The sequence below is a fragment of the Alligator mississippiensis genome, chromosome 3, assembly GCF_030867095.1.
Source record: "Alligator mississippiensis isolate rAllMis1 chromosome 3, rAllMis1, whole genome shotgun sequence".
NCBI classification, from domain to species: Eukaryota; Metazoa; Chordata; order Crocodylia; family Alligatoridae; genus Alligator; species Alligator mississippiensis.
The window spans coordinates 128695385-128723165 of NC_081826.1; the positions used below are offsets into that span (position 1 = coordinate 128695385).

Genomic DNA, 27781 nt, shown 5'->3' on the forward strand with positions numbered 1-27781 from the left:
AAATGCTTCATATTTATTTTTCATTTTTCAGCAATTAAAATACTTATAACATGATTTAAAAGTACATAAATTATAGACTTTGACCAACTTAAAGCAAAATCAAGAAGGGACAAATTAAAGCAAAAAGTGTGTCCACAGGGGTGTTTACATGCATTTAACTAAAGCAGTTTTTAAACTAAGATACATAAATTGAGTGATTTTCACATATAGACAAGGCCCTAGTGTGAAAATTCTAGTCTGGACTTTTATGGCTCCCAATGGGAGTCTTCCTATTGACTTCAAAGAGCTTTGAATGAGGCTATTAGGACCCATTTCTGCTCACAATCAGGGCACTAGAGACAGAAAATCTCAGTCTGATACTTTATCCTGCACACAAATGTGTGACAACAAGAGAAATAATTATGCATCCTAATCAGCTATTTTATTGACTTATGGTCATTTAAAAATCATTAATGTTGAACACTTTAAAGGACATAATCCCAGAATGCAAAAAAAATTGAAAATACGTATGAACATGTGAAAACAACATATAACTGTCACCGTCTGTTTGCATAGTGCATAATACAATGGGCTTCAACCTGGTTGAGGCATCCAGTCACTACCATAGCATAGATGTTAAATGAGAGCTGCTGTGCGCTCTGGACATACAGCATCCACTGTCTTAAATACTGATAAATCACCGGTGCTTAATTTAGGTGCAGGGCCAATCTACAGCTCCAATCTGGCACATGGATTAGGTCCACAGCCCCAGCACAGAGCTGCATTACACAGGGCTCCCCACAGGTCTGAAAATTTGGTGGTAAAATGAGTATTAATGCTGCCACCACTCCCTTACCATCAAATTTCAAGACCCATGGGGAAACCTGCAGGCAAGATGAGACAGCTCCACGGGCCAAATCTGGTCCATGGGCCATCTATTGCTCATGCTGTGATAGATAGTTTGCTAACTAATTAGCAGTTGTTATCCAAAGTAGAATTTCTTCCTTATTCACTTAATCAAAATCCACTTGGGTTAGATATCCTTCAAAAAGCATTTGTCCACTTTGTTTTTGTGGGGGTGGGGGTGGAAATACTAGAGATTTAGAGTGGCTTCAGTAAAATAAGCATTCTTAAGTGTAAATGTGAAAGAGGTCCTGGGCTATATCCTTTGCAAAGACATTGTATGCCAAGCCTCTACTTCTAAGCCATTTACCCCTGGGAACAAAGGCATTGTAATTAAAACAAGCTGTTTAAGCATGTATCAAATTTGAAACATATTTACATTTAGGCATGCAGTGAAATATTTTGCAGAACATGGCCCTAAAAGATTAACAAGTATTTAACAATTATTTGTGTTAGCAAGTGTCACTATAATGCAACAGACAAATAAACAGTATGGTATATACAATACAAGCCCTGAGAAGCATATGATACAAAGAATGCAAGACTACCAATCCATAGCTTGTTGCAGTGGTTCTGACATCTTTTATATCTACACTGATATATTTGAACCTTTAACATGGCAGCATTTTTCATTTAGTCATTGATGATGACAATTGTTTCCAATGATTCTGCCTCATGTTATAATATCTACAAGATATAGTCTCAGATGTAGCACCTACCTATTAAACTCCTGTCCACAATAAAGATTGTGGACATGGCCCCATAATATTACCCTACCTGCTAGTGGATTTAGTTCAGGTCTGGAAATTGGTAGTGTATTGTGACATGCTGAAGGACATAGGAAGCTTGTTTTAACCCTGTGCACAAAGCATTTGGAAATTATATGTCTTTTAGTATAATGGTAATGTGCTGGCTCCTTTTCTCTCATGCATCTAGCTCGAAACCAGCTATAGAAAGGGTCCAGGTCCTCCGGTGACATTTCCTCAGCTCTCACAGTCTCTCGTCCTTCACTTCATATTGTTTTGCTACTAAAGAAAGTACATTTCTCTAAGAAAAATGACCAGCAATTCTTGGATAGTGCTAAGGAGGTAAAGAGAGGTCAGGAGGTACTCTGACCATACTATACATCTATGTGGGGTTTCAGGCTTTAGGGCTAGGGACAAACATTACACATAAACTGGTTCAAGTGGTCAGAAACAGGTTTAAACCTGTAACAGAACAGATGGTCAGTGCACATGAACCAGTTTGAAAATGGCTGAAACTGGTTTGAGATAAACCTGGTGGAATGTAGTATCAGACTTAACTGATTTGGGTCAAACCAGTTTATGCAATGTCTGCCCCAGATCCCTTGCTGGTTTAAGATAAACCAGACTCCCCCAGCATCCCGACATGCTCTCTGGGCTGGGTGGGGCTCTCTGCTCCACAGCAGGGCTGGCCCCTTTCCTCTGCTCCCTGGCTGCAGTTCCAGCACAGACTGCAGGAATCCCTGCTCCCCACCCCTCCCCTCTGCCTTGCAGAGAGATGTCTGTGTATTAGCTAGCAGACCACATCCTGGCTATGGTCCCTGCTGAATCAACCGGTAGAATCAACAGGCAGCTGGTAATGTCCCTCTGTTATTTTCTTAATGGGGTGATAAACACTTTGTTAGGGGGTGATAAACACTGTTATCAATTCCCTGCTGGGCTAATCAAAGCATCCTGCTGGGGTCTGACTCTCAGTGCTGTGTAAGGGATGGGAGGGCTGCTTTAGTGGCCCCCAGCTTCTGGCCTTAGCCACTTCAGGCATGTACCTGCTTTTCTGGGATGTCTGTCTGGTTACAGAACTGATTTAGCCTAGCCAGGTTAGACTAACCTGCAAAGATTGAATTGATTCAGGCTCAGACTTTTTGAATGTCTGTCCCTAGCCTAGGAGTCTGGGCAGTTCAGTTGCCTACCTGCTACCCCACCATAGGTTCCAGGAAGGGAAATGCCTTCTTTCATTCATTGCTTTAAATGGTGGATCCCCACACATACATATACAAATATATACTCATTAACTTCAGGAAATTGAGTTAAGTGTTGTGATCTTCTGGGGCTGATTATCTATGGATCCAGAGAGAGTACTTATGACTTATTTTTATTTGACTTTTGTTGAAGACTTTTCAAATGCATACTGAAGAAGAGAACAGCTAAGAATTGGTAAAGTAGAAAATGGCTAAGTCACACCTTGATTGTACTTGGATCTGCCTGAAACCAGTGGGTGTGAGGGAGGACTGAAAAGCGACATTGCTCTTGTTGACTGTTTCATTGGCTATGTGGAACTATGGTACAATCAAACTGACCTGCCACTCAAGCAGTGCCTGTCTACATCAGTACTGCAATGGCTTAGATGGTGCTGGTGGTACCCCTACAATGACCCCCATTTGTGTGTGGAAACAAAGGGACAGAATGCATAATTGGGCCCAGAATTTCAAAAGAGCTCAATAGGTCAGGTGCTGACCACTTTGGGAAACTCAGCCTCTCTCTAGGTGCCCCTTAATGAGTTGAGTTCTTTTGTAAACCCACCACTGTAAGAACATCCTTGTACATCAGGGAGCAGGAAATGGCACACTGGTTTTCTTCTTAGTTTTTTTTTACTTCATACCACCTTTAATGCAAGTTAAATTGGGGCCCACCCTTTCTGACTGCACACCCTCTGCATTTTGTTGTGGGATTTTGTCCCCACTGATATAACGCTTAGTCACAGAAGCACCACAAGCTTTCAGCACTTCCTGCATGAGATTCTGGGCTCAGACACAACAGCTGAGATGCTTCTGGTTTGCTCTTTTTTTGCTATGATGGTAGTGTAAGCACCAAGCAGTATGCACTGTTCTGTCAGGTGGCAAAACGTCCTTTTAACTGTATGGTGCATTTAGCTGAATGCTCACCCAACTCTGAATTTTGCTATTATTTTACTTAAATTAAGTCCAGTAACACTAATGAGCTCAATAGTCACATGTGATCCATACTCATGCAGCAGCATAATAGAGGAGGAGCCCAAAAACAGCAGCAGCTACACTGCAGGTCTGACCACCATGCCACGAGCAGCACAGCCATTGACACTTCCCTGTGGCAGCTGCTGTGCAGGGCACTTGAGTTCCTAGTTACGCCTCAGAACTGAGGCAAAGGAGAGCAGAATTTGAAAACAGGCTTCTATGAAATGTTAAAAATATGTAGCATCTCTTGAGCCTCTAACTCTCCATCCCACTTCCAACAACATCACAAAGAGCAGTGCAGTACAACCCCGTCTCACACAGTGCATGAGTTATCACACTGGTCTGTCAATCTTGGGGCCATACAGGCCCTGCTTTTCTAGTCCCATATGCCAAAAATATCCAAGAGGTTGAGGGAAAAAACACCAAAGGCCGAACCTTTAGGAATTGCCAGAGCTTTGTGTTTAAGACAGAGATAACATTTTTAAGTTCCTCTTCCCAACATGCAGCCACTTTTTGATTTCTGTTGATGGTTTTACTGTTGCTTCTATTTCCTTAAGGAGGAAATAGATCACTAGACTCCCCACCTCTGTGACTGAATGCTTGCATGATACCAGATGTCTGAGAAGATGAAGCTCATAGTCCAAGTGAGCAGGCCAAATTCTCTGCCGCTATTAAGAGGTGCACTTCATTGACTTCAGCCAACAACCAGGCCTGGTCTCTGTATCTAGACAGACAGACACATAAATAATTTGGTAGCAGAAACTGTTTTAATAATAAGACATTCTTCTTTTGCAAAGGAGGTTTTGTGAGGAAGGGTTAACGACTTTCCCTTTGAAATATGGTATAGCAGCTGCAGATGACATCAGAATTTCTGCCATACTGGGTTATATCAACATACAGGAAGCATCAGGGGAAGACCAAACACTGTTTGAGGCTCAAATGAAAGGGATGGACAGAGGTATCAAAATAAATGATATCATGAGAGATTTCCCATCATATGGTTGTGCTTAAAAACATGAATATTTTCAAAGCTTATTACAGGAGTGTAGCAAGGGGACGTGCCTTGCAATAGACTGAAAGAATCAACAAGCCAGGATAATGAACTCAGCTCAGAAGACAACTCTGAACCTAAATTACATATATGTAACCCCTTTAGCTTCATTTTCTTGGTATGTATGCAATAAAGTTTATCCTAATCAAGTAAATGAGATACACTCCACATATTAATTGTTTACTGTTATTTTAGGAATGAAAAATAGACATTTAGGAAACTTTGCCCTTTGCCTATGAATTTAGAAAGCCAGAGAGAAAGTATATAGTATTTAAATCTGCCTCTGGATTTGCAGGTTTGACAGGCTGAATCAGCTTTAAACTAAAAATAATTATAAAAGAAAGTATCCTGGTGTATTTTACTGAAAAGCCAAAATTCTAAAGGGAGAGAAACCAAACCACTACAAGTTGTTTTTTTCAGGCATGGAACTTTTGAGAATACTTTCTTACTAACAATATTCCCATTTGATCCCATCCAATTAATTACCTGAAAGCCTCTATTTCATTAAGTCTCAAGGGATCTGAAGTGATGCAAACTCTACCTCTCTTGCAACATCTGTTTGCAAAACCTGTACCTGCTGTAGAATTGTTGCTGCACTATATACTTGGCTTCAATGATAATGAAGATTCCCCCACCCCCCAACCCCAAATATCGTCACTCAGGGCATAATCTAGGCTTAAGCAGGGGCAACACCCCTGAAAGTCTCAGGGTCAAATCTTCCAGTAACATAAGCGGAGTGTAAAAGTGGTTCAATAGCAAATGAAAATGGCAAGGTAGCATCATTTGGACCATTTTGCCATTCAGGGGTTATGCAGAATGAATATAGATTGATATGCCCCAGGGTCAGAAGACAGAAACTAGCAGGGGAAAACATAACACCCCACCCCCCTTCTGCTTATCTTACATTCCCCTGTTGCTTTTCTCCTGAGAACTGCCCCCTCCCTTTATGCCTTCTGGGCATGTAAATGATGTTCATTTTGCAGTTCCTAAATGGCAAACTGGTGCAAAAATGACACTACTTTATCCCTTACACATGTGTTTTCACTGATACTCAACATGGAACTTACACTACCTTTACATCACTAAAATCTGGCTATCATTGTGGGAACTATGATTCTTCATGCCTACTCCAGCTACACAAAGAACAAATCAACAGGAGTTTTGCCATTGACTCTTAAAAAAATACTACCAAAGCACCTGTGGAAAGTTGCAACAGATTTCTGGGTTCCTGCTACATAGCATGAACTTTGAAATTATGCCATATATATATATACATACATACATACATACACACACACACACACACACACACCCCCACACCCCCCCCTAGATTTTCAAGATGGCATGTAAAACAGATTAATGAATGCAGGGCAGATCTGCACCTTTACAGACTACCTAAATTACAAATTATATATACACACACACACAGTTACTGTATCTGTAACTAACTAACTATTTACACACACACACACACACACACACACACACACACACACACACACACACAGTTAGTTAACTATAATAGTTAACTAGTTAGTCTGTAAAGGTGTAGATCTACCCTGCATTCATTAATCTGTTTCATGTGCCATCTTGAAAATCTAGGTATATATGTACACACACACACACACACACACACACACACACACACACACACACACACCACTTTGATTAATGTCAGTGGAGGAATCATACGCCACATCCTCACACCCACTTTCAGAGTGTTGCCTTTTAATTCTGACCTGACAATTCAGATTTGCAGACTCTTTCAGAGATGTTGTAGCTTAGAGGTCAGCAACCTTTTCAGAGTAGCAGGTTGAAATAATCCAGCTCTAAGGTGGGCTGGCACTTCCAACCTGGCCAGCAACATGTCTCCCCATCGCTGCCGTTGCTTCTTGCAATCAGTGTGCATATGACCCAACACTGAAATGTGCCAATATTTGGGCATCATGAGCCAGATGAAATTGTTTGGTGGGCTGGATCCAGTTCACAGGCTGTACATTTGCCAGTCCCCACTTTAGCCTATCATGCAGATACATATTTTGAACATTTGCTGCTAACTCTTGGGGATTTTTTAACCTTACAAGCACACTGTTGATTACTTGTTATTATTTATAGAGCCTCATGGAATAGTCAAAGTACTTTTTGGAAAAATTATAAGAATAATAAAGATAATTCCTAGACTCAAGGAGCTCTCATACTATGGGCCCCAATCCTGACCCTAATCCTATTGAATTCAATGGCAAAACTCCAACTCAACACAAGAGCCAGATCAGATGTCAGTTCATTATAACAGAAATCCATAACCTTACTGGGCCTTAAAAATCATGATTTTAACAGAGACATTGGTTATATGTCTATTTATAACTTACCTCTCACCCCTCTTGCTAACTTCTCTTTGCTCCACAGTTGACAACTGCCCATTTCCCTTATAAGCACTCAAATTCATTAATATAATTAGGTCAAACTAAAGCAATTGCTCTAATTTTGTTCTTATCTTTAACTGTGAGTGCTTCTTTCCCAGACCTGATGAAGGGCACCTGGAGCCCAGAAGCCTGTCCTTTATCCTTCCCAGTTATTTGAGTTAATCCAATAAGAGATATCATGCAGGCAAGCATGACACCAAATAAAGGCTGGAACAAAGGATTTGGGAAGAGGAGGAGGGTTAGAACAGTGGAAGGTCATGACACATTCTTACTGTTATGTACATATCCCATTAGCTTCTCTGTTGTTGTTTTTAACTAACATTTGAAGCAGCATATGGCGACAACTGTTCTGAAGGTTCATCCTTACAGTGGAGCTAAGGGCCTTGCTTGTCAGATGGTATAAATCTGTGTAGCTCCATTGGTTTACACCAGCTTCATCTGGCTTCAAGATGTAGCTTATACTTACTATAAACAATATTTTCCTTATAAACCTCTTTCTCTCTCTGTCTCTAATATTATGGTCCCTGTAACAACCTGCAGGTTGGAACAAGTGCTGTAGTAGGGGATGATTAGGAGGATGATACTAGGAAGCTCCATGTGCTCAGGAATTTTGCAGTAGCTCCGAGCACACACTTCACCTGATGGCTGCAAGCACAGGACACTTCAAATAAAGATACAAGTTTGTGCAGTCCAAATAGAGTCCCTTTATTATTGCATAAAACACTGCATGAAGCAGTCCTCACTCGTCCTCTGCGTATTAGACTCATTCACTCTTCCCTGTCATGTTGCACTCTTTCCATCCTTATAAAGTTCAAACCACGGAGCCAGAAGCTTCTGAATTCAAAGCTCAGCCAAGCAACCCAACAACACTGCCTCACTCCTCTTTTAAAACAGGGGAAAATACCACCCCATCACAAATATGTTGTGAGGATGAATTAGCTAGTGTTTATATAAAAACCAATCTGAACATAACAAGTACAAGAATCATTGTTACCAATAGAAAAGAGCACTTACAGCTGCCCAGGGTTGGCTTTTACATACCGGCTTGTCACGGCAGGGTCCTCGCGGAGGGCCGTGATCTCCTTGAGGCCCTCTCACCGTGCTACTTCGGCCCGAGGGCACCCTCCATTCTCGCCCGCCACGTCTTGATGGAATATGTAATAGGGAGGCTGCCTTGTGTTTCCTCGGGCACGTAAGCTCCTGGACCCCTCGTGGGTCTCCCCGTACAATGGCACTACCCAAGCTCCCCAGCCTTATGGGCTATGCGTGGCTCCTACCTCCCCTGATACCATGCCCCAAGCCTCGCAGATGTAATGGACATTGTCCGGTCTGTCTCTCTCGTGCCCAGCCTCCCGCTGGGCCTCCCCTGATGGTACGGTCCCGCTCAGGGACTCCCTAGCGGGCCCCAGTCCTATGGGCCAACCGCACGGGCACCCTCTTTGACCCTGGCTCTCCGCGCTGCTACTCCCTGTCTTCTCGGGGAAACCGCAGCGCCCTGCCTCAGTCTGAGGGCTGTTGCCGCACTAGCCTGCGGCCGGACTCACTATGCCCGTCTCGGGCTTCTCAGTATGGCCCTGCTCTCTAGGGCTGCTCAGTACGGCGCTCCCCCCTTCTCTGGGGCTCGCCGTGCCCGCGCCGGGCTACTCAATAACGTACAATGGTGCTCCCCCCTCTTTGGGGCTCACCGTAGCGGGCCTCCGGTCCTATGGGCCAACCGCACGGGCACCCTCTCTGACCCTGGCTCTCCGCGCTGCTACTCCCCCGTCTTCTCGGGGCAACCGCAGCGCCCTGCCTCAGTCTGAGGGGTGTTACCGCACTAGCCTGCGGCCGGGCTCGCTATGCCCGTCTCGAGCTCCTCGGTATGGCGCTCCCCCTCTCTGGGGCTCGCTGTGCCCACACTGGGCTACTCAATAACGTACAATGGCGCTCCCCCTCTTTGGGGTTCGCTGTGCCCACACTGGGCTACTCAATAACGTACAATGGTACTCCCCCCTTCTCTGGGGCTCGCCGTGCCCACTCTGGGCTACTCAATAATACCGCCCCTTTCCTGGGGCTGGGGTCTATGTTCCCCCACACGCAATCCGGGGTTTAGGTCCCCGTCCACAACCTACGGGTTGCGCCCGCAACCCACTGGCCGCGCTCCGCGCCGCCAGTTGCTCACGCACTGGCGTGCGAGCTGCGCCTTCCCTGGCGCTATGCAGATAATGCGCCCTCTTGGTGCTAGGGCACCCCACACTCTCTGGGGTCCCTGTGATTGAGGCCTCCTCCAACCCCTACAACCTCACCCAAGCCTCCGGGTGTAATAACACAAACACAAAGCAAAACCACAAGCCCCTAGGCTGTAACATAACCACAAGCTGCATGGCTAAACTCTAGTGCCAATCCTCTCAGGGCTATCATGAGCTGTACTTGCACGTCCTGCTCTTTTCCACATTCTCACTCCCAGAGCTCCTGCCTCCCAGGCTGCTGGCAGAGAACTGCCAGCCTGGCCTCAGCCCTGAGCTTTATAAGGGCCAGGCCCTGCCCCCTACAGGCAGCTGGCTCCGCTTGGTTGCTCCGGCAACCCGCAGCTGCGCTCATTACCTGAGCCAGCCTCAGCTGGGCTCGTTATGTCAGGCCAGGGTGCGCTCACTCGCTCCCTGGCAGTTTCTCCTCTATAGGAGCAGGGGCACCGAGGTGCCCTGCGACACGGCTACTCAGTCTTTTATATTCAAGGGTGAAATTCAGCCTTATAGCAAGGGCCCACACAACATAAAATGCACTGTTTAATTCCCACTTCGGCCCCTAGAGAGCACACAGTGCCTTGGGCCACCCTCATCTCACCTTAAACCAAGGTACCCCCAAGTCCCAGCCCACTGCTTCACGGACACAGATGCTCATTTATATTAGTCTGCATAGGCTCCACCATTCACTTAGCCATTCAGTGAACTACACTTATTTTAATGCAAGAGGACTTCTTTTCTCCTGAGCACTGACAGGATTCTTGTGAGCAGGACAAGGACTTGTAAGACTCTCTCTGTCAGGTTCTCTCAACCTCCAGCAATCTGAAGCCCAGGCTTTCAAATTGCATATCCATTGCAATTATTTGAGCTCAAATCACGTCCAATCTCATTGTATTTCATTTTTCCTATGTAGCATTTCCCCACAGGAGAGCTGCAGTAAAATGACAACCCCCACTTTGTTTTCACACAGATCCTGTGGCAAGGAAACACGCTTAGTCAAATCTTCCTTACATTATCAGCCTGCATAAGTTATGCAAATAGCAGAAACCAAAGGGTAAGTGACCATCATCTCAATTTGAGTCTTTAATAATTTTCTCACTAAATTACAGGCACATCACCAGTAACGAAGGGCACAGACAAGTATAACAACTGAACAGTTCCAAAAAAGTCACTGATCAGGAACCAGTTCACAACTGTCGCCAGTCAGTGACATCCACATGTACATTACCAAAGTTTCTAAGTAGAATGGTTCGAGTGTGTTGGTTGGAGCCATGTTGGTCTAAGGACATAGGCAGCCAAAGTTCTTTGGGTAAAGATATTACATTTACCCAAAGAAACTTATCTGCTTAAGTAGAATGGTTACCTTTCAGGTATTGCAGGGCTGTTGAACTGCCACCAGGAGGTGGTAGTGAGTACCCAGCCCTGCATGGTTCTCTAGCCAAGAAGGAAGACCCCAAATGGTTGAACACCAAGGACAAGGAAGACATCAGTTTCCCACAATTGCAATCATCTCACTAACACTGAGTTCAATAAAGACCAGTTTAGTTTAATAAAGAACATTCCTGCACTTTGCCAAAATCTACATGGTGGCATCCTGACTAGGGGGTGCGTAAGTGTGCACATAGCGGGGGCAGCCTGCACCCCATTCCCAACAGTGGACCGTGCTCAGCTCCCTGAAGCTGATTTGAGATGGGAGATAGGGTGAACTGGGGGCCAGGTGGAGGGAAGTGCCTGGACCTCTGCTTCTGTGTTCCTGAACAAATTCCCTGCCCCCCACCCCAAATCAGTATTGATTCCTGCTAAGTAGTGTCCACTGATGGAAGCTGATATTAAATAAGCAGCATTTAAGTGAAAGTATTCTTAAAGTCCCAGAGCACCAGGACATGCAGAAGCAGGGGGCCAGGTAGTCATCCCCTACTTGGCCACTCTTCTACCCTCACCCCAAATCAGCCTATGATGCATCAGACTGCAATCAGTGCAGCCAGCAGATGTTTGGGCAGTAGAGTTCTAGCTGCATACCAGAGCAGCCAGGTGCCCTGAAGGGGCTGGAGTACAGGGTTGAGGACTGATACAGTGTGGGATGCCTGGAGGACCAACTAGACACTAGTCATGGAAAACTCAGTTTTTGTACATAACATTGAACCCACTCACAGAGGGCCAGTTCAAAATAACACTTGATTACTCGTATGCTTTTGAAACATCCCAGGAAGTTTAAACCACACTAACCTGGCTGGTACATTTGGATACTTGGAACAGCCTAAGTGTTATGTCTGCCTGCACCCTAAGTCAGGCAAACGCACCCAGCTTTTAGCCTACAGGTGGGCAAAATGCGGCCCGGGGGCCGGATGCAGCCCTCCAGGCCATTCTATCCAGCCCGCGGGGCCCCTAAAAAAATTTAGAAAATTAATATTTATCTGCCCTGGGCTGCCTGTCATGCAGCCCTTGATGGCTTGCCAAAACTCAGTAAGCAACCCTCTGCTCAAAATAATTGCCCACCCCTGTTTTAGCTTATAGCATTCTTGTAAAGGAAAAGTCACTACCTTTAAAGAACTGATTTTCAAAACTGCATTTTACTTGACCATTCTGACTATTCTACAAACTCTCAGCATTTGGAAAGCCCATGAGAGTGCTAGTCTTGGAGACTTGCAAGATTAAGCTTTGAAGGAGGGCTTTACAACAACTTGTCCTTTCAAAAGAAACTCTGGGCTTTAAAATGCTGTTTTCTTAGAGTCACATTGTTTTCAATAGGAATAAAATAAGAATAACTCTCAGTAATAACAACATTAAAGCCAAACACAGAAGGAGAGAAAAAACTAAGTCCTGGGAAGGCTCTGCTCAAGGAACAGGAGGCCCAATACACATGACTGTGAGGTACAGACAGGGAGGGGCAGCCTTCAGGGCTGGGCTAGTGGGAATAACCCTAGATATCAGTACAGACATTTCTTGGCACACAGGACTCCTCAGTGAAACAAGAGCAGCACAGTTCAATGCTGCCAGGGTTCCTACAATGCTGAAGGATCAGCCTTCCCTATGGATGTTGTAAGAACCTCAGCATTTCCCTGTGTTTTCCAGGACGTGTGTACCCCACATGCCCCCACCAGCTGGCAAGCTCCATTCACACCCTTGGGGAAAGAACATCTAACAAGTGTGAAATCAAACAGCTCCCAATGTTCCCTTTTCCTCCCTATTTTTTCCATGAAAGGTAATGAGATAGTAGACTTTATAGCAGGCAGTAGAATGGGCTTTGGAACTGACCTTGCACCTTTGGAGGTCAACGGGTGTTTTACCACTGACTTTAATGGAAGCAGAATCAGGGTTATTGTTTTGGTCCTTAAATAGTCTCTGCAGAATCATAGACCTAGCCTGCAATTAGTGCTGATTTATTCTGGGTGACTACAGTTCAACACAGACCAGCACTGGTCTGGCTGCCATAATTCATCCTTGAGATTTGCCAGTAAAGGCAACAATTCCTTTGATCTTCCTAATGGAGAAAATTGGAGAGCATACAATTAGCGTTTTTCTCTAGTAGTTCTGATACTCCTAAATGTTGTCTGATAGGGAGCTTTATGCTCCTCAAATCTTGCTTTCACCCAAATGTCAAAGGATTTAAACTTTCCTGGGTCTGGTCTTAAACAAGTCAAACACACACTGAGGTGGAAGGAGCTTGAAATAAAGTTGGATGAGTTCCTTCTACAGAAAGGATGGAGTCCTGGGAGAATACCCACTCTGTTCAGCTGAAAAGTGGCTTGTCTTTCCATGGGATGGTTATTACCATTTAGCAAATTATAAAGAAAATGTCTGTGGCCAGGGAGGCTCTTGTCCAATTATGATCCTACCACAGGAATGTGGGTATGTAGAACTGGAAGAGGCCTCCTGGACCATCAAATCCAGTACCCTACATTTGCAAACGGTCATTAACTAAAGAATAAGCAACATTTCCCCTTCAACCTCTCTCACAGCTGCAAGGAATAATGTCCAGACACCAAGAATACAGTATGATGTGCTCTGGGTAAAAGATTTGAAGCAGGCTGCACTGTTCTGCATGGATTGCCTTTTAAACCAATAGCAGAGTATTGGTGCTGCTGTCAGGCAAACTGGGCTGTCACTCAGCAGTGCTACTTAATTTGCTTCATGTGTCATGTGGATATGGCTATGCTACTTTTGGTTTACAAGGCAACCTGCCTGGAGCAGCACTATGTGGTTGAGAGCACCATCACTGGTGACAAAGTTTACCAGGTAAATGTGGCCCCAGAGAAATGATTAGTGCAGTGTGAAGTAGGAGCACCAGCATTTTGCATGCATATACTTGACAATAATATTCCAAAATTACCCAGTATGCTCTAGGTCAGAGAACTGCTACAGAGACTTACCTCCATACTGTGTGTGCCCTGTCATTTATAAATATGAACATGTAAGGGCATGGCTGTGTCTTAGAATAAACATTTCTGAGCAGTTTAAGGTGCAATGTTGGTATTTATATTACCAAGGTGAGGCCAAAGCATGCCCTGCTACATAAAACAAAAAACCTGCAAGAAGGCAAAACTTAAACAGAAAATTTTAATTTGTAGGGATTCTTAACAGAACACCTCCTCTAGTAGATGTTGGTCTTCCAATGTCACAGACACCCTACGATCCATAAAGAAATCCTACTGATCCCGAGACATCCATCTGTCCAACTGCAGGCCTTCACAAGGTGCTGAGTACCAAACAGAAGTAAGATTAGCAATTAAAAAATACTTGTTTCTACGAATGAAAACTACTACCCTGAGTCACATAAGCAAAATGCTTAAGTTACCTTGACTTCAGCATGTATGAATATGTGCCTTCTGAACTGGGCCCTCAATCCTTAAATTTCAACTTCTATTGTTATATACCGGTCCCCAGGAGGAGAGGATGCAAGCAGTGCAGGTAAATCTGAATGACCTTCAAGGCTACCCCTTGAGGTAGAGAATAAGCTTGCCAACCTTTCACCATCCCAACCAACTCTGTTATAATCATTCCCCTAGAAGAATTCACGCGATCGACAGTACGTTTATGTCAAGACATAGAAAGGATACTGAGTTGTCTGGAGAATGAGAAAACTGCACCAAAAAGGTAAACATAGTGAACCTTTTCTCTCATTAAAAAAACAAGGTCTAAAGCCAGTTTGCTCTAGTTATAATAATCCAGGCATAACATTTATATGAGAACATAAAAATACAACACTCAGCTGTAAGTAAAACAATATGCGTGTTCCTGAATAATAAGGAAATAGCTTGCCAGTAAGGATTCATTTTGACCAAATGAAAGATGACCTGAAATTGACTTTGGAGTTACAACCTGATTACTTATAAAAATAGAAGGTAGGGGAAAAAAGAAGGGGACTGAGATTGGAAGCGGAGATTGGGAAGAGCTTATGTTATGTGGCATTCAATGTATTTACTTTGAAAAGTTTCCTTTTGATGAATAATAGAAACAATGCAGTAACAACTACTTTCCTGCCAAGGAAGATCAGCTAGGGATTTTGTATCTCATATTCTTCTGCTCACCATGCCCCTCAGTGTTAGAAAGCCACATTATAAGTGTACAGAACTAAAGCAAAAATATTGAGAAAACAATTGCATTGAATGAGAAGGAAAGAAAAGTAACTGTGAAAAGAAGCACAGTTGTAACAACATTTATATCAGCTCTGTGGCTTGCAAGGGATTTCAAATGCAGAGGGCAGATTTCTGATGTCCTCAGGATCTGGAACATCACCTCTAAATAAACCCATCATTTTAACCAGTTTCTTGTACATTTATTTCTTCCAGTACCTGAACTGAAATGAAGTTCATGAAGGTACTAGGCTGACTGCCTGCTGATTAAATTGATTAATTTGTTGCCTTGGGCAAGTCACTTAACCTCTGTGCCTCAACCTCTGGTTTAGTAAGGCTCAGAGGGGTCTGACTCAAACTTTGACTAGGAGAATTCCTATTGAATGCTTGCAAAGTACTTTGAGGTCCTCTGACGCACAGTGACTTAAATAGGTAACAGGGAAGTGGCAGGGCCTGCTTCCCTACATCCTCTGCCATTTTTGCCAACCTGCCCCAGCAGAGCTCAGCTCTAATAAACCTCTGTGGGCTCACTGAATTCTGCTTTTCTGCTGAGACCACTAATTGATGATGAGCCTGATGGCATGCTCTCGTTACTACAACCACCTAGCAAGTCCTACTAGGAAGGAATAGACGGACAAAAACTATTATTTTTCGCACCAGCCTCAAATTTGCTTTTACCCTTCTGTTTTTCAAATCTCTCTCTGAACCCATCTCCTTAACTCAAATCACCTTCTAAATCTGGCTTCTTCCCAACAGCTTCCCACATTTGAAGAGCAGGGAGGAAGATTGGTTCTCCTTCATCCAATGAAGCTTTCTCTCCTTCCAAGTTATTTCTCCTTTAAAATCTTATCTCTGTTTTAGTCTGTGATTAGTGAACTCTGTCTACAACAGTGGTTCTTAAGCTTTTAGACTCAAGGCAGTCCTCTATAACTTCTGTGAACTGAATGGCACCTCATTTATTTATTGCACTACTTACCTCCTTGAAGAGGGGCCAGGGAGCAGCCAGGCAGAGATAAACCTGAGGCTGTCCTCCTCTCAAACCTTGCTTATATCCTCACACCTCATAGGACCTTTCAAAGGATCTTGTGGCTCCCCAACGTGCCAAAAACACCCACTGAGGAACACCGTTCCAAAGGATGCTGCATGAAAATCAACTGTGTTGCATTTCTGCCTACCGGGGCACTTCCTTGAAAGACACCTCAGATAAATGCCTCAGGAGCTTGCAAATAACGAAAAAAAATGTTGCTTCCCTCTTGGTGGTCTAATAAAAGATATCACCCCTACCATGCTGACCACTTTTGCTTTTAGACCAACATGGCTACAACCTTTATCCCTGAAACATGGATATCATAATTAGCCGTTTTGAAATGAAAACTTCATAATATTACAAGAAAAAAGCAAAACTCAACACCCTGAGACATGGAAGCTAACACCCCTGGCTCCAGCCCTTTGTTTCAAGCCAAATTTGCACACTTGCAGAACAGCCTCACCACAGCAGAACTTCCTTGTCCAGGAGAACCTTTCCATCACCAGTCCTCCTGTGAAATATGAAACATCTTAACAAGAAAGAAACAAAATTCAACATCCTGCTTGCCATCCTGCCTGCTTTACCTTTGAGGTAAAAAGACTGCTCAAACTTTTATCCAAGCCTAATTTGCATAAAATGAACTTTTCCACCCAGGAGAACATATACTACCCTTCAGCTCTCCTGTGCAATATGAAGAGTCATTTCTACCTGGGAGAAATGTTTCAATCTTTGCATTCTCCTTTGCCTGAGGAAGGGTGTGTGAGCCTGAAAGCTTGGAAATAAAGACTTTTTTTTGCAACCATCCAGTTGGTCTAATAAAAGATATCGCTGCTCCCACACTGACTGCTGAGGAGCTATAAGGCAGCAAGGTTCATGGCTTGTCTTGATTTCCAGCTAATTTAGAGACATTCATGGAAGCTCACCATGACACACAATGAAATATTTACTATATGAACTTGAGCAACATTTCACGCCTTGAAAAATCAATGTTGCTGTTGAAGCTGTGTTTTCTGTCCAACATTTTCCTGACATGCAGTGTTTGCAATGGCACTCTGACAGCTTACACCCAGGTTCCCCCTTAACTATCTCCGCTGAACCTGTTCACAAGAAATGGCAGGACCAAGATTTACAGAATTTAAATCAGAATTTAAAAGCATTTGTTGCTTTTCCTCTCTAACTTAGTGAGGTCATGCAGCAAAGGGGGGGGGGGGGAATTAAAGCACACACAAAAGAAGTATACAAAAGCAAACCTGATTATGTTTTAGCTTTACATTCTGCCTTACAGACAACTGGTTCAAAAACAATGAGAAACTGCCCATAAGTGTGTGACTGAAGCAGGGAATGCAACAATCCTCACTTCTAATGCCACAGAGTACATCAACAGAGTCTCCAGATTTCTGAAGGCAAGGAGCTTCAGAAAAGTCACACTTATCAAGATAAAGCAGGGCACTCCTCTCCTCTATATGTGTCTGAGCCTCCAATACAATTGCCTGAGCATAGGCCTCTTCTTTTTCTCTTCTTCTCATGCCTCTCCCTTTGTCATCAACTCCTCTTATTGTTCTCATCTTGGCTTAGATTGTAAACTTTTTGGGGGGACTGTGTACACACTGTGGAGCTATGACTAGTAATAGGAGTAGTAAGTGCTGCGCACCATAAGAAGAATAACGAGTGGCAATAAATCACTATTTCTTACCTCACTCTCCCATTAAAGAGGAAGGCAGTTGCAGTTTGTTCCATTTTATAAATCTGGGCAAGGGCTTTGGGGGAAAGGGGGGGTGCACTTGGACAAAGAATTAAGACTCTGATCTCACAGGCAATATGGGAAAGAAACAAAGAGAAAAGGTCTGTAGGCGTCGTGACTTAGAGGGGAACCGTATTTCTTTGACAAGGATTTTCAGTGCTAATGACATGTTTTGTTTCAAAGTTGTATTGTTTTAAATTTCAGCCCACACCAATTCACTCCACTTGATCATATCCTGTATGTATGTTCCATTTCTTTTACAGGGAGATGTTAGATATAATCCATTCCAGAAGCCCAGCTGTGCCAATCCTAAAAGGGGAAGAGACTGTGGAACACAGGAGATCTTCAGTCAGCTATGCGCCGCTCTAAGGGAACAAACCACTTCAAATAAAAACTGAATTTTCTGTCTGACCCCCTGATGCATCAGTGGTTCTGATGAAGGAAATCCAAGTTTAGAGAAGCATTCTAGTGATTCCAGCTGTATGGTCCAATTGTGATCAAACATGTAGTGAGTAGACACTGTGGTCTCTTTCCTGCTTCTTCCTGGCCAGCATCTCTTAGTGCAGGTTATAAAACCCTACAATCCCAGATGAAGGGAACTGAAGGCTGCCAATAGTCATTACCAAACATAGTGACTGCTGGCCTAGTGATCCTCTATATTAGAAATAGTGGGTATTGAATTAAATCATTTATCTTATGAAGCAAATGGGCTAGGTGTTTCCTTTCAGTGCAAATGATTTTGCAACAAGGACCACACAAGGGGCTGGCTGTCACTGCAAGGGGAAAAAAAAGATGAAGAGTGCTATCTGGAAAGAGAGGAGGGTGAGAGAGAAGCTGCAGAATGAAGGGATAAGCAACAGCCAACTCTCAGCCGGACTGAGAGGGGACTGACAAAAAGAGGAATTGGTCTTTTTATAGCCAGTTTAATTTGATGCAATTTCCTTTCAGCAGCAGTTTCACTTGCCTATTTTACAAGCACATAATGCAACAAATTTCCTTTCTTTTCTATTAAGGCATTCTTTTTGCTGATACCTTCTTTGTCTTTTCCAATGATGTCAGAAAACAACCTCCTGCTTTTTTTCTGTTCTGTTTTAATCTATGAGGTCTTAGCCAACATTCTTCCTTTCCTGAATCAGCTTTTGTTCAAAGTGGATCCTTTAATTAGGTTTGCTTTTTGGGGTTGTGATTTTTTTCTTTCCATTTCTCCTGCCTATCAACCACCTCAGGATCTGAGCACCAATGGAAACTGAAGAATGATGTCAAAAGAGATCTGTCAACTCAGAGTAATCTTCACAAATATGAGTTCCACACATGGAATTTCTTTGACCGTCTGAAGATCTGAGAGCACTATACTTATAGAAAGACAGCCCAGGTAGGTGAGTCTGAATACTCCACACAGCACGTGGCTCGATTATTTTTTTAATTGCCCTTTTCCTTTTTTCAGAAAAAGTTATCTGTCTTGCAATGCACACATCCTTACTACATTGTGATGAATTCATGCTCATCAGAAGGGGCCATTTACAATTGTTGCTATGAAAAGGCTTCAATCTATTTCTCATAAAGATCCTTGGAATAAAAGGAGGATTAATGTTCAAAAGTAAGTTAAATGAAAAACTGAGGCTGCCCAGAGGGAGATGTTAAAGGCTGACTGGCACAAAAGACTACTTTCTGGCAAACTTCTGGAAGTTCTAAAAGAAAAGGGTCAAGAGTCATCTGCTTCAGTAATGGTCTCTAAGGCAAAAATATTGGCTGGCCAATGCTATCATTACAATGGACCATTATATGTACGTTCCATAAGCTGAATGCATCAATTATACTGGTCATGTGGCATCTTAAACATGCTTAACTTGCTATTTCCCCTCTATTCAACATGATAAGTCATAAATTAACACAAAGGCTTACATGAACATATTTTATACCTTCTCCTCTTCCTTCCTTTAAGCTTTAAGGTTCAATGATTTAATTAAGACTAATTTAAAGGGGAACACATTCAGAGGTGAGGGCAGAACAAGTCTGTCTCTCTGGGGAAAGTTCTGTCCACTAAACATGTTTGTGCAGGATTGAGAAAAATGGTTTTATCATTCAATAAAAAGTAATAAATCATACCAGGAAGCTAGAAACTCCATGCAGTGCTATTGTTCCAATAGAAATTCATTTTTTTAAAACTCCATCAGGGTTGACTCAGAAACATATTACATTCTAGTACTATATGATGCTATTGCCCTACAGATATTTTTCTGATAAAAATCAACAATTAAACAATGTGTTCATTTTTTAGGGTAGGTTTCTGTCATTGTAGTTCAGCTGAAACTTCTGATGAGTCAAAAGGTTCATCATCCATTTGATTACATCCTGATAGCCAAACTGAGATGTGGATATAATTTATGTGTCTGCAGCCCTCATGCTAAGATAAATTCACCATAAAATTCTACTTGCACTTTTCTTTTAAACTAGACAAAACATTATGCCAAATAACACTTCAATACTAATAAAGTATCTTTCTTCTAACCTCCTCCCTCAGAAACATGTACCATCTTATAATACCATACACACAGATTAGTGCAATAGCAGATTATTGTACAAAATATGTACCTGATGGTAGAACTGAGGCTCCTTTTGCACACTGCTACTACACTCATGGCACTGCTCTGCTCTCACCACATTCTGCTTTTTCCAGCCTGCTTCTTTCAGCTGCCTGTTGAACAAGCAAAGGAGAAAGGCATACAATACAAGTGGTGCTTTCTTCCATTGAACATTTCGTGCCCTTCTAAAAAGTAATAAAAATAACAATAAGAAGGAGTTGTTGAGATGCTATCAGATTTAAAATAACAATACTATTACATGGCTGTACTCAGCATTATTCAGATTCCCTTTTTGGGACATAGAATGCAGGAGAAGATGGTTTGCGTTAGGAAACTACTGCAATACTATAGCAAAGGAGAAGACTAGTGATGTTTTTAACTGATAGTTTATCCAGACTAAGGCACTCTGGGCATTTTTCACCACCCTAAGGAAGGACAGTCTAGTGGCAGGGACCCTCACCTAAGATTTAGGAGACTCAGGTTCAAATCCCTGCTCCACCACAGAGTTTCTCTTTGACCTCAGACAAGTGATTTAAGACCAAAGAGAGTTAAGCATTTCTGAGGATCTAGGACTAGATCATTTTCTACTCCGATCTTCCACCTGTAAAACAGAAATAATAGCACTTCTCTACCTGACAGGGGTGTCATAAGCATGTGCACATTAAAGATTGCCATGTGCCGAGAAACTGGTCACCATATAAAAGCCTTTGACAGACATAAAGATTATGAGGTTTAACTGCATTTCAGCTCAGTATTTTACAACGGGCCTGTCCAACTTCTAAGGGGCTAGAGGCCATACAGGTCACCCACTACCTCACCCATACAGTGGGCACCCTTGTGTTGCACCATGCCAGCACTCCCACCTTGCACCTTGTGCTGTGCCGTATGCCCTCCCCTCCACAACAGTGGCAGGAACCCCCCTACTATAACATGCTAACGCCCCTGTTCCATACAGCATCTCTAAGAGATTAAGCTTAGCTGTGGGTTTCCTCAGCCTTGTGGGCCACCCCAGAGGCAGGGGCAATAAGCAGGAACCAGAATAGGGAGAAGGGGCCCAGAGACTCCAGCAGAAGTTGGGGCATTGAGGCAAGCACTACTCAGATCAGGAGCCCAGGGGCCACAGGTTAAGCCCTCAGGGGCCAGATATGGTCCGCAGGATGCCAGTCAGATAGCCCTGTGTAACAAAACAGAGCTGTTTGCTCTGTTTGCCCCATTGCTGTTTGCCCCGTTGCCTCTGTTACTTACCTTGCAATGGCATTGCTAGTTATAAATTATGGCTTTGTCCTTGGAACACCAACAACTCAGTCCTGGGTTCAAAAAGGATTTTTTAATTTACGATCAAAAGTCTCCAAGGTTCCCCAACAAAAGCACTTTGGGGACAGCAGGTAACACTGTGGGTCCATTTCAGTATGAGAAACCTGACCGTGCATTGTTTCCTTTTGGCTGAGATTAGACATAAAGGATGCCTATATACAAGCAGGGAGGCTGCTCCGATGCACCGTAATTCCAGCGTGTTGGAGCAAACTCAATATATTGAGTCTGCTGGAGCGTGGCAATTATCATGCTCCAGCAGCCTGCCGTATCTCATGTATCAGTGTCTCCATGCTTCAAAATGGTGGTGGGGGCGCTTTATCTAAAGCTGGTTCAACAAGCTTTAGCTAAAGTGCCCCCACTGCCATTCCAAAGTGCAAGGAGGCTGATGCACGAGATGCTCCTGGCGCTTTAATTAGAGTGCCCCTCCCTCCCACTCCCAGAGCACATGTATAAACGCTCAAAGTGTTAAGCATGGAGAAGCAACTGGAGTATAAAGACATATAAAGAACTTATTTCCAGACAAGCAGGGAAGGATCCTGGTGGTTCTTAAGATCCCTCAGCATTGCTTGAGGTGGGAGAGCCCCTTCATGGAGAGGGGAGAAAGGACAGAGATTCTCTTCTTAGCAGCTCTGGGAATATGCTTCATATGTCAGACAAGCATATATCCATCTCCACACCCAGATCCAAGCAGGAGAGAGAGCCTGAAGACCCTGCCAGGTCGATAGACCTAATTTGCTTTTAGTCATTCCTAGCTAAAACATCTTAGTCTCTGAGGTACCACACATTTATTTTGCAAGGGAAGGAACTAATCAGAAAGGCACAGCAGACATATGCAACAGTGCTCCAAGTAACTGGAAGTGGGAATGTTTAGAGTCCTCCAGGAAACAAAGACAAACAGCAACAGTACCAAATCCCTAAGAAGTCATTGAACACTTTGATATGATAATTGATTATTGTTCATTGATTAAAGCTGGCAACAGAACACACTCTCAAAATGACTTTCTAATTAAAGAGCCACAGACTTCAAAGTCTATTTCAGGCTCTTGGACCTACATAGCAAAATAAGTTTTACTATTTACAATGTAATAAAAGTAAAATTCCCTGCAAGTTAGACAAGAATTTTAAAACAGCAAACAGTAAAATGGTAAAACTTAAAATAAGGAACTAATCAATGCTATCAAAATGGCTTCAGCCTGTCTTGAGGGCTCTAATCATTTCCAGATGATAACATGGGACTGATTGGATGTCTCTGGCAGCTATTCTTATCAAGTCCTGATTACAAGTACAATAAGAAAAGAAAAGAAAAATTGGTTAGTACAGATTGGCCAAATGGGCCTGTGGAAACTTGCACACAGTCTGCTTCGATCAAGGAGAAGTGATGTAAATCTGTTTGAACTAGTGATAGAGGCTGCAAGAAAAGACAACAATCGCTTATGGTCATTTCCAGACAATGTTGTAATGTACTGCACAGATGCAGGCAAATGTCCCTTGAAGAAAACCACCCAGAGTCTGACTTCATGATAAAGAAAAATCCATATGCAAACCCCTGCAGTCTCCATGAAGTAGCAAATGTTAGTAAGGGTGCCATGCGTGCATATACCCAGAATTGTGCCTGGGTGTCATAACACTTTAAAGCATGGGCGACAGGTGTCAACTTAGTCTGGGGGCACATGCCCCCCAGCAACCAGTCAGTGACTGGGGAGGGGGCCCTCGCGTCTGATTTTGCTGACCAGGGAAGGTCCCCCCACAGTCAATCTCATGAAGAGGGGGGAGTTCCCCCCCACCCCGGCCAATCATGAGGCAGCCGATCACTGCAGCCACTTCCGGAAGTGGTTACAGCTGCTTCTGGGACCACTGCATCCTGGCTGGCACTCGCTGGGGGGGAACTGGCGCGCCTACCTGCCCCCCTCAAGCGGCGAGCGCGGCCAGTCAGGGGGTGCACTGGCAGTCTCAAGGGGTATACGTGCACTCCCTACATGTTGCCACTGCTTTAAAGCTCTCTTTAATTGTGCAGAACTTTAACTGCACCCAAAGAATAAGCAAATCACTCGGCAACAGTTTTTGCACAGTTGTAAGAGAACTGCCCTTTCATTATTGATTATTAGTACTCTGCCTCTGGTGAGGAATTGGGACCCCACTGTTCCAGGCCCTGAAGAAATACATAACAAAAAGATGGTCCCTGTCCAAACAACTTGCTATCTGAAGATGAAATGCAAGACCATCAGGGGATATGATGAAGAAAAAAGGAAAAACAAGGTGACATCGAGACAACTACAGATACTCCATACCCCCTGTTTAAGTATTTTTGAAGTGACGTATCGGAGAAATATTCAAGAGGAATCTGAGAGAGGACAAAGGGATATGTGGGGGCTACAATGCATGGGAGAAAAGAAAGAAGTGCTACCTGGAAGAGTCAACTTCTCAAGGGCATGGGAAACACAGACGAAAGCTACGCCACAAAGAGCCTTCAGGTGAAGTCAAACAGTTTGTATCGGTTGTGGTAGGGTAAGTGGAACCAGTGGAAGGACAAAAAAGGGAACTGATACAGTTGAAATAATGAGTTAGGAAAATGCCCTTTGCAGCAGATGGCTGAATGGATATAAGGAGAGGCAGGGGTAATATGGCATTTGTCAAAGGCTATAAGGCAGGATGTTGTTGTCGTTAAGATATAAGACAATGGACTGGTGGTGATTTAGCTATGTGAATAGAAAGGGATGTCTAGCTCTTAGAGAAGCCAATCAGAAAGAAGCAGTAAGATCCAGACAGGGATGGGAATGTGCAAGTCTAGAAAGACACAGGTCAAAGATTATGGGTCTGAACGACAGGAAGGTTATCCAAAGTGAGAAAGGAGAGAGGAAGAAAATCCACTACATTTTTGTCACCAAAATTAATTTAAAATAATAAAAACTGAGGCAGCTAACAATTATTTTAGAAAAACCTTTTCAGTGCTCTTATTAAAGGTTTTAGGGCATGTGTAGATGAAACAGGGGCCCTAAATTGAAGCAGTGGGTTTTTCAAAACACCGCTTCAATTTAAGGCAAAGTAAACCCCCCGTGTCATGTACACCCATGTCTTACCTGCCTCTCCGGCAGCGGAGAGGGAAGGGCAAGCTGACGATGGGTGGAGCAGTCCCTAGGCTGCAAGGGGAGCATGGCTGGTGCTTCCCTCCATGACAGCAGTGCACCCGCCTCCCTGCAAAGCAGCACCCACCCACAGGCACCCAGATCAGGTGGTCCCAGGGGGCACTGCAGCTATGGAATGATAGACCGGGTCACCGTGCAGCTCATACAGGCAGGCAGGCTCCAGGGGGAAAAAAAAAAAAAGAGAAAAAGATCAGGCTCACTGCTTTTTTTTTTTTTCCTTTGGTAGAGCCTGCCTTCTCAGGCTGCTGCCAGGCTGCCTGCACAGCCCCTGAGCCGCATAGACCCTGGTGCTTCACTCTGTGGCTGTACAGCAGCAAACTAAAACTCCTCAGAGGTGTTTTAGTTTGCTGTGCCCCAAAGTAATTTAAAGCGCATTACACTGCTGAATGTGCTACTGCAGCTGGAATTAATGTGCAATGCTCCGCCAACATGTGCAAACACTGACACCATTAAAGCAGCGCAAAAGCATTTAACCCACTTTAAAGTGCTGTGCACACATGCCCCTCATTTCGTCTACACACGCCCTTAACTGCTGAAACTGATGAAGCAAGGTATATTTGGTGATATCTTTTATTAAACCAACAATATAATTATGAATGAATTTGGGTAAGTTTCTAGAACAAGGCTAATACCCTACTGAAGCTGCGCATATATATGACCTAATCTCATATTTTTTATACAGTCTTATCAATCAGCTGGAAAAAATAGATATTATTATGCCCAAAATGGTAAAAGAAAAGTTGCCAGACCTCTGATAACCAAAATAAATCATCCACGGTATGCATTAGTATACATTCCAGTTGTATCACTGGATGTGCAATTGATGGTAGTTTGACTTCTCTCTGCTTGACTGCTGTACTTAATATCCACCTTCTTTTATCTGGAAGGCAAAACAAGTGTAAATGGTAAGGACCACTAACAACTGCTTATTCTTGGAATAAGCAACACTAACTTCACCACCATTTGCAACTTAAACAGGATAATTTTATCTGGTGATATTTTAGACAGAGGAAGTCAACCTGCATTATATTCTAACTTTGCTCTTAACTCTTTATTAGTCTGATGGGAGTCAACAAAGAATAACATTTTAGCCAGCGCAGGACTAGACAATGAATTATATCTGCTCTAAACAGATGCCACCCTAATAAAATAAATAGAAAAACACTGGTTCAGATACAGGTTTTAATTTGGGGCCTAATCATGTAAAGACTTAGGTCTCAGAGTTCAGTGCAGTATCAGGGCCTCTCTCTTATACCTAAAAATGGTTCAACATTTCTGGTGGGACACCTGAAACCTCCACACAGCATTCCTCTGGTTTCATCCTGAATTTAAGAATCAGCCAGGTCTCTGGAAGGTTACCTCAAGGTGGCAATATTCTTGAAGGAGTCTAGATTTCTTCACTGTTTCATATCACAATGTGAGAATCCTGTGCTGCTGTGCTACACAAGATTGAAACAAAATCAGATGAAATTCTGTTCATATTCAGTTCAGGATTCATTTATACTGGAAAATTAAAATGAAACTTGAGATATATGAACAAATAACAGTTTGTAAAAGCCCCTTAAAACTAAAAATGCCAAATTTCATATAGAACTAAAAAAATAGAGTAAGGCCCATGCCAAAGTTTTTGCCTTGTACATCTGCTAACTTTGGAGAACACCACCATGTTCAGGTTGTAGGTAAAACTGGGAGACCGCAAGGAATGGAATGGCTTCATGGTAAAGACACAAAAGAAGGCAATAGTGAAAAGTAATGGGTCCAAAATACAGGCTCTGTCACTGACTCATCATGTGCAAAATGAAAATCAAGTGAAGTAATCCAATGCAGTAATCTTACTAAAGGTTATACTATGCATCTCTGATTTAGTTCGTCTATATAAGGTACAAACCTACCCTGTCTCTTTCCCAACTCCAGACTAGCATGGCTAACTACCTCTCTCTGCAGGCTGGAAATGTCACTTAATCTCTAGAACTTAGTTTACTTGCACTAAAGAGAATACTGTACAATAAGGAGAAAATTTAGGTAAATGTCCCCTCAGCTCTCCAGCCCCAGCAAGGGCAGACAGGGGTGGAGGTCTAGCCAGACAAGGGTTTAATTCCCCCGTTCATGTGCCACCAGCAGGGACTGGAGCCAGATCTGCCCACACTCCCTCCTCGCTCCCTGCCCAGAATCAGCCCCTGACTGTCCCCTCCATTGGAGGCTGGAGGGAGGAGGAATAACACCATTCCTACCCAGCGGTGCCTCCTCCCTGCCGCTGCAGTGGGAGGCTGGTGGCAGGGCCCTGATGGGGAGGAGCAGCCCCTGTCATACTGTGGGGGAGCACAAGCCCCTACCCAGTGAGGGGCTGCACTGCAGGGCTGGCAGAGCTGTAGCTGGCTGTGCGTGGCAGCACTGGGGTCCCAAGCGGACCAGATCCCTGCAAGCCCCACCGCAGCGCTCCACAGCGCAACCCCTCATTGGGAAGGGGCTCACACTCTGAGAAGCTGTGACAGGCTGCTGTCTGTCACGGTGACTCACTGGTCGCTGCTCCAGCTGGGACCAGGCCTGGCCCTCGCTGCTGTTCTGTGCTCAGGACTTATTCAGTTGCTGGCACTGGAGCACAGTCTGCCTGGCTGGGCTCCAGCTGCTGGGGCCAGTGGCTGAATAAGCCCCCTCCGGCCAGGAGGACACTGGCCCCAGCACAGAGCAGCGGCGGCTGGAGCCCAGCCGGGCAGACCACGCTCTAGGAGTGTTGCTTATTAACATGATGCTTGACAGATAAAAGATTAGACATGGCCCTCTGGTAAACATCTGCACCAGGAAGAATATGTGGGGGAAAGAGGACTGTTTTTGAAAGGGACTTCCCTAAAATGAAAAAAATAATATTCTAT

General features: G+C 43.7%; 1 long non-coding RNA gene across 2 annotated transcripts; it reads right to left on the reverse strand.

The window, feature by feature from the left end:
• LOC109285921 (uncharacterized) lies at positions 1-26055 on the reverse strand. 2 transcript variants are annotated; one of them, XR_002093813.2, is made up of 3 exons: positions 25661-26055; positions 20465-20567; positions 1-4559 (listed from the first exon to the last, which is right to left on the reverse strand). It is a non-coding gene; the product is annotated as an uncharacterized LOC109285921 (long non-coding RNA). The 2 variants fall into 2 exon arrangements; XR_002093814.2 differs by lacking the exon at positions 1-4559 and adding an exon at positions 14070-14227.
• Positions 26056-27781: the final 1726 nt, after the last annotated feature.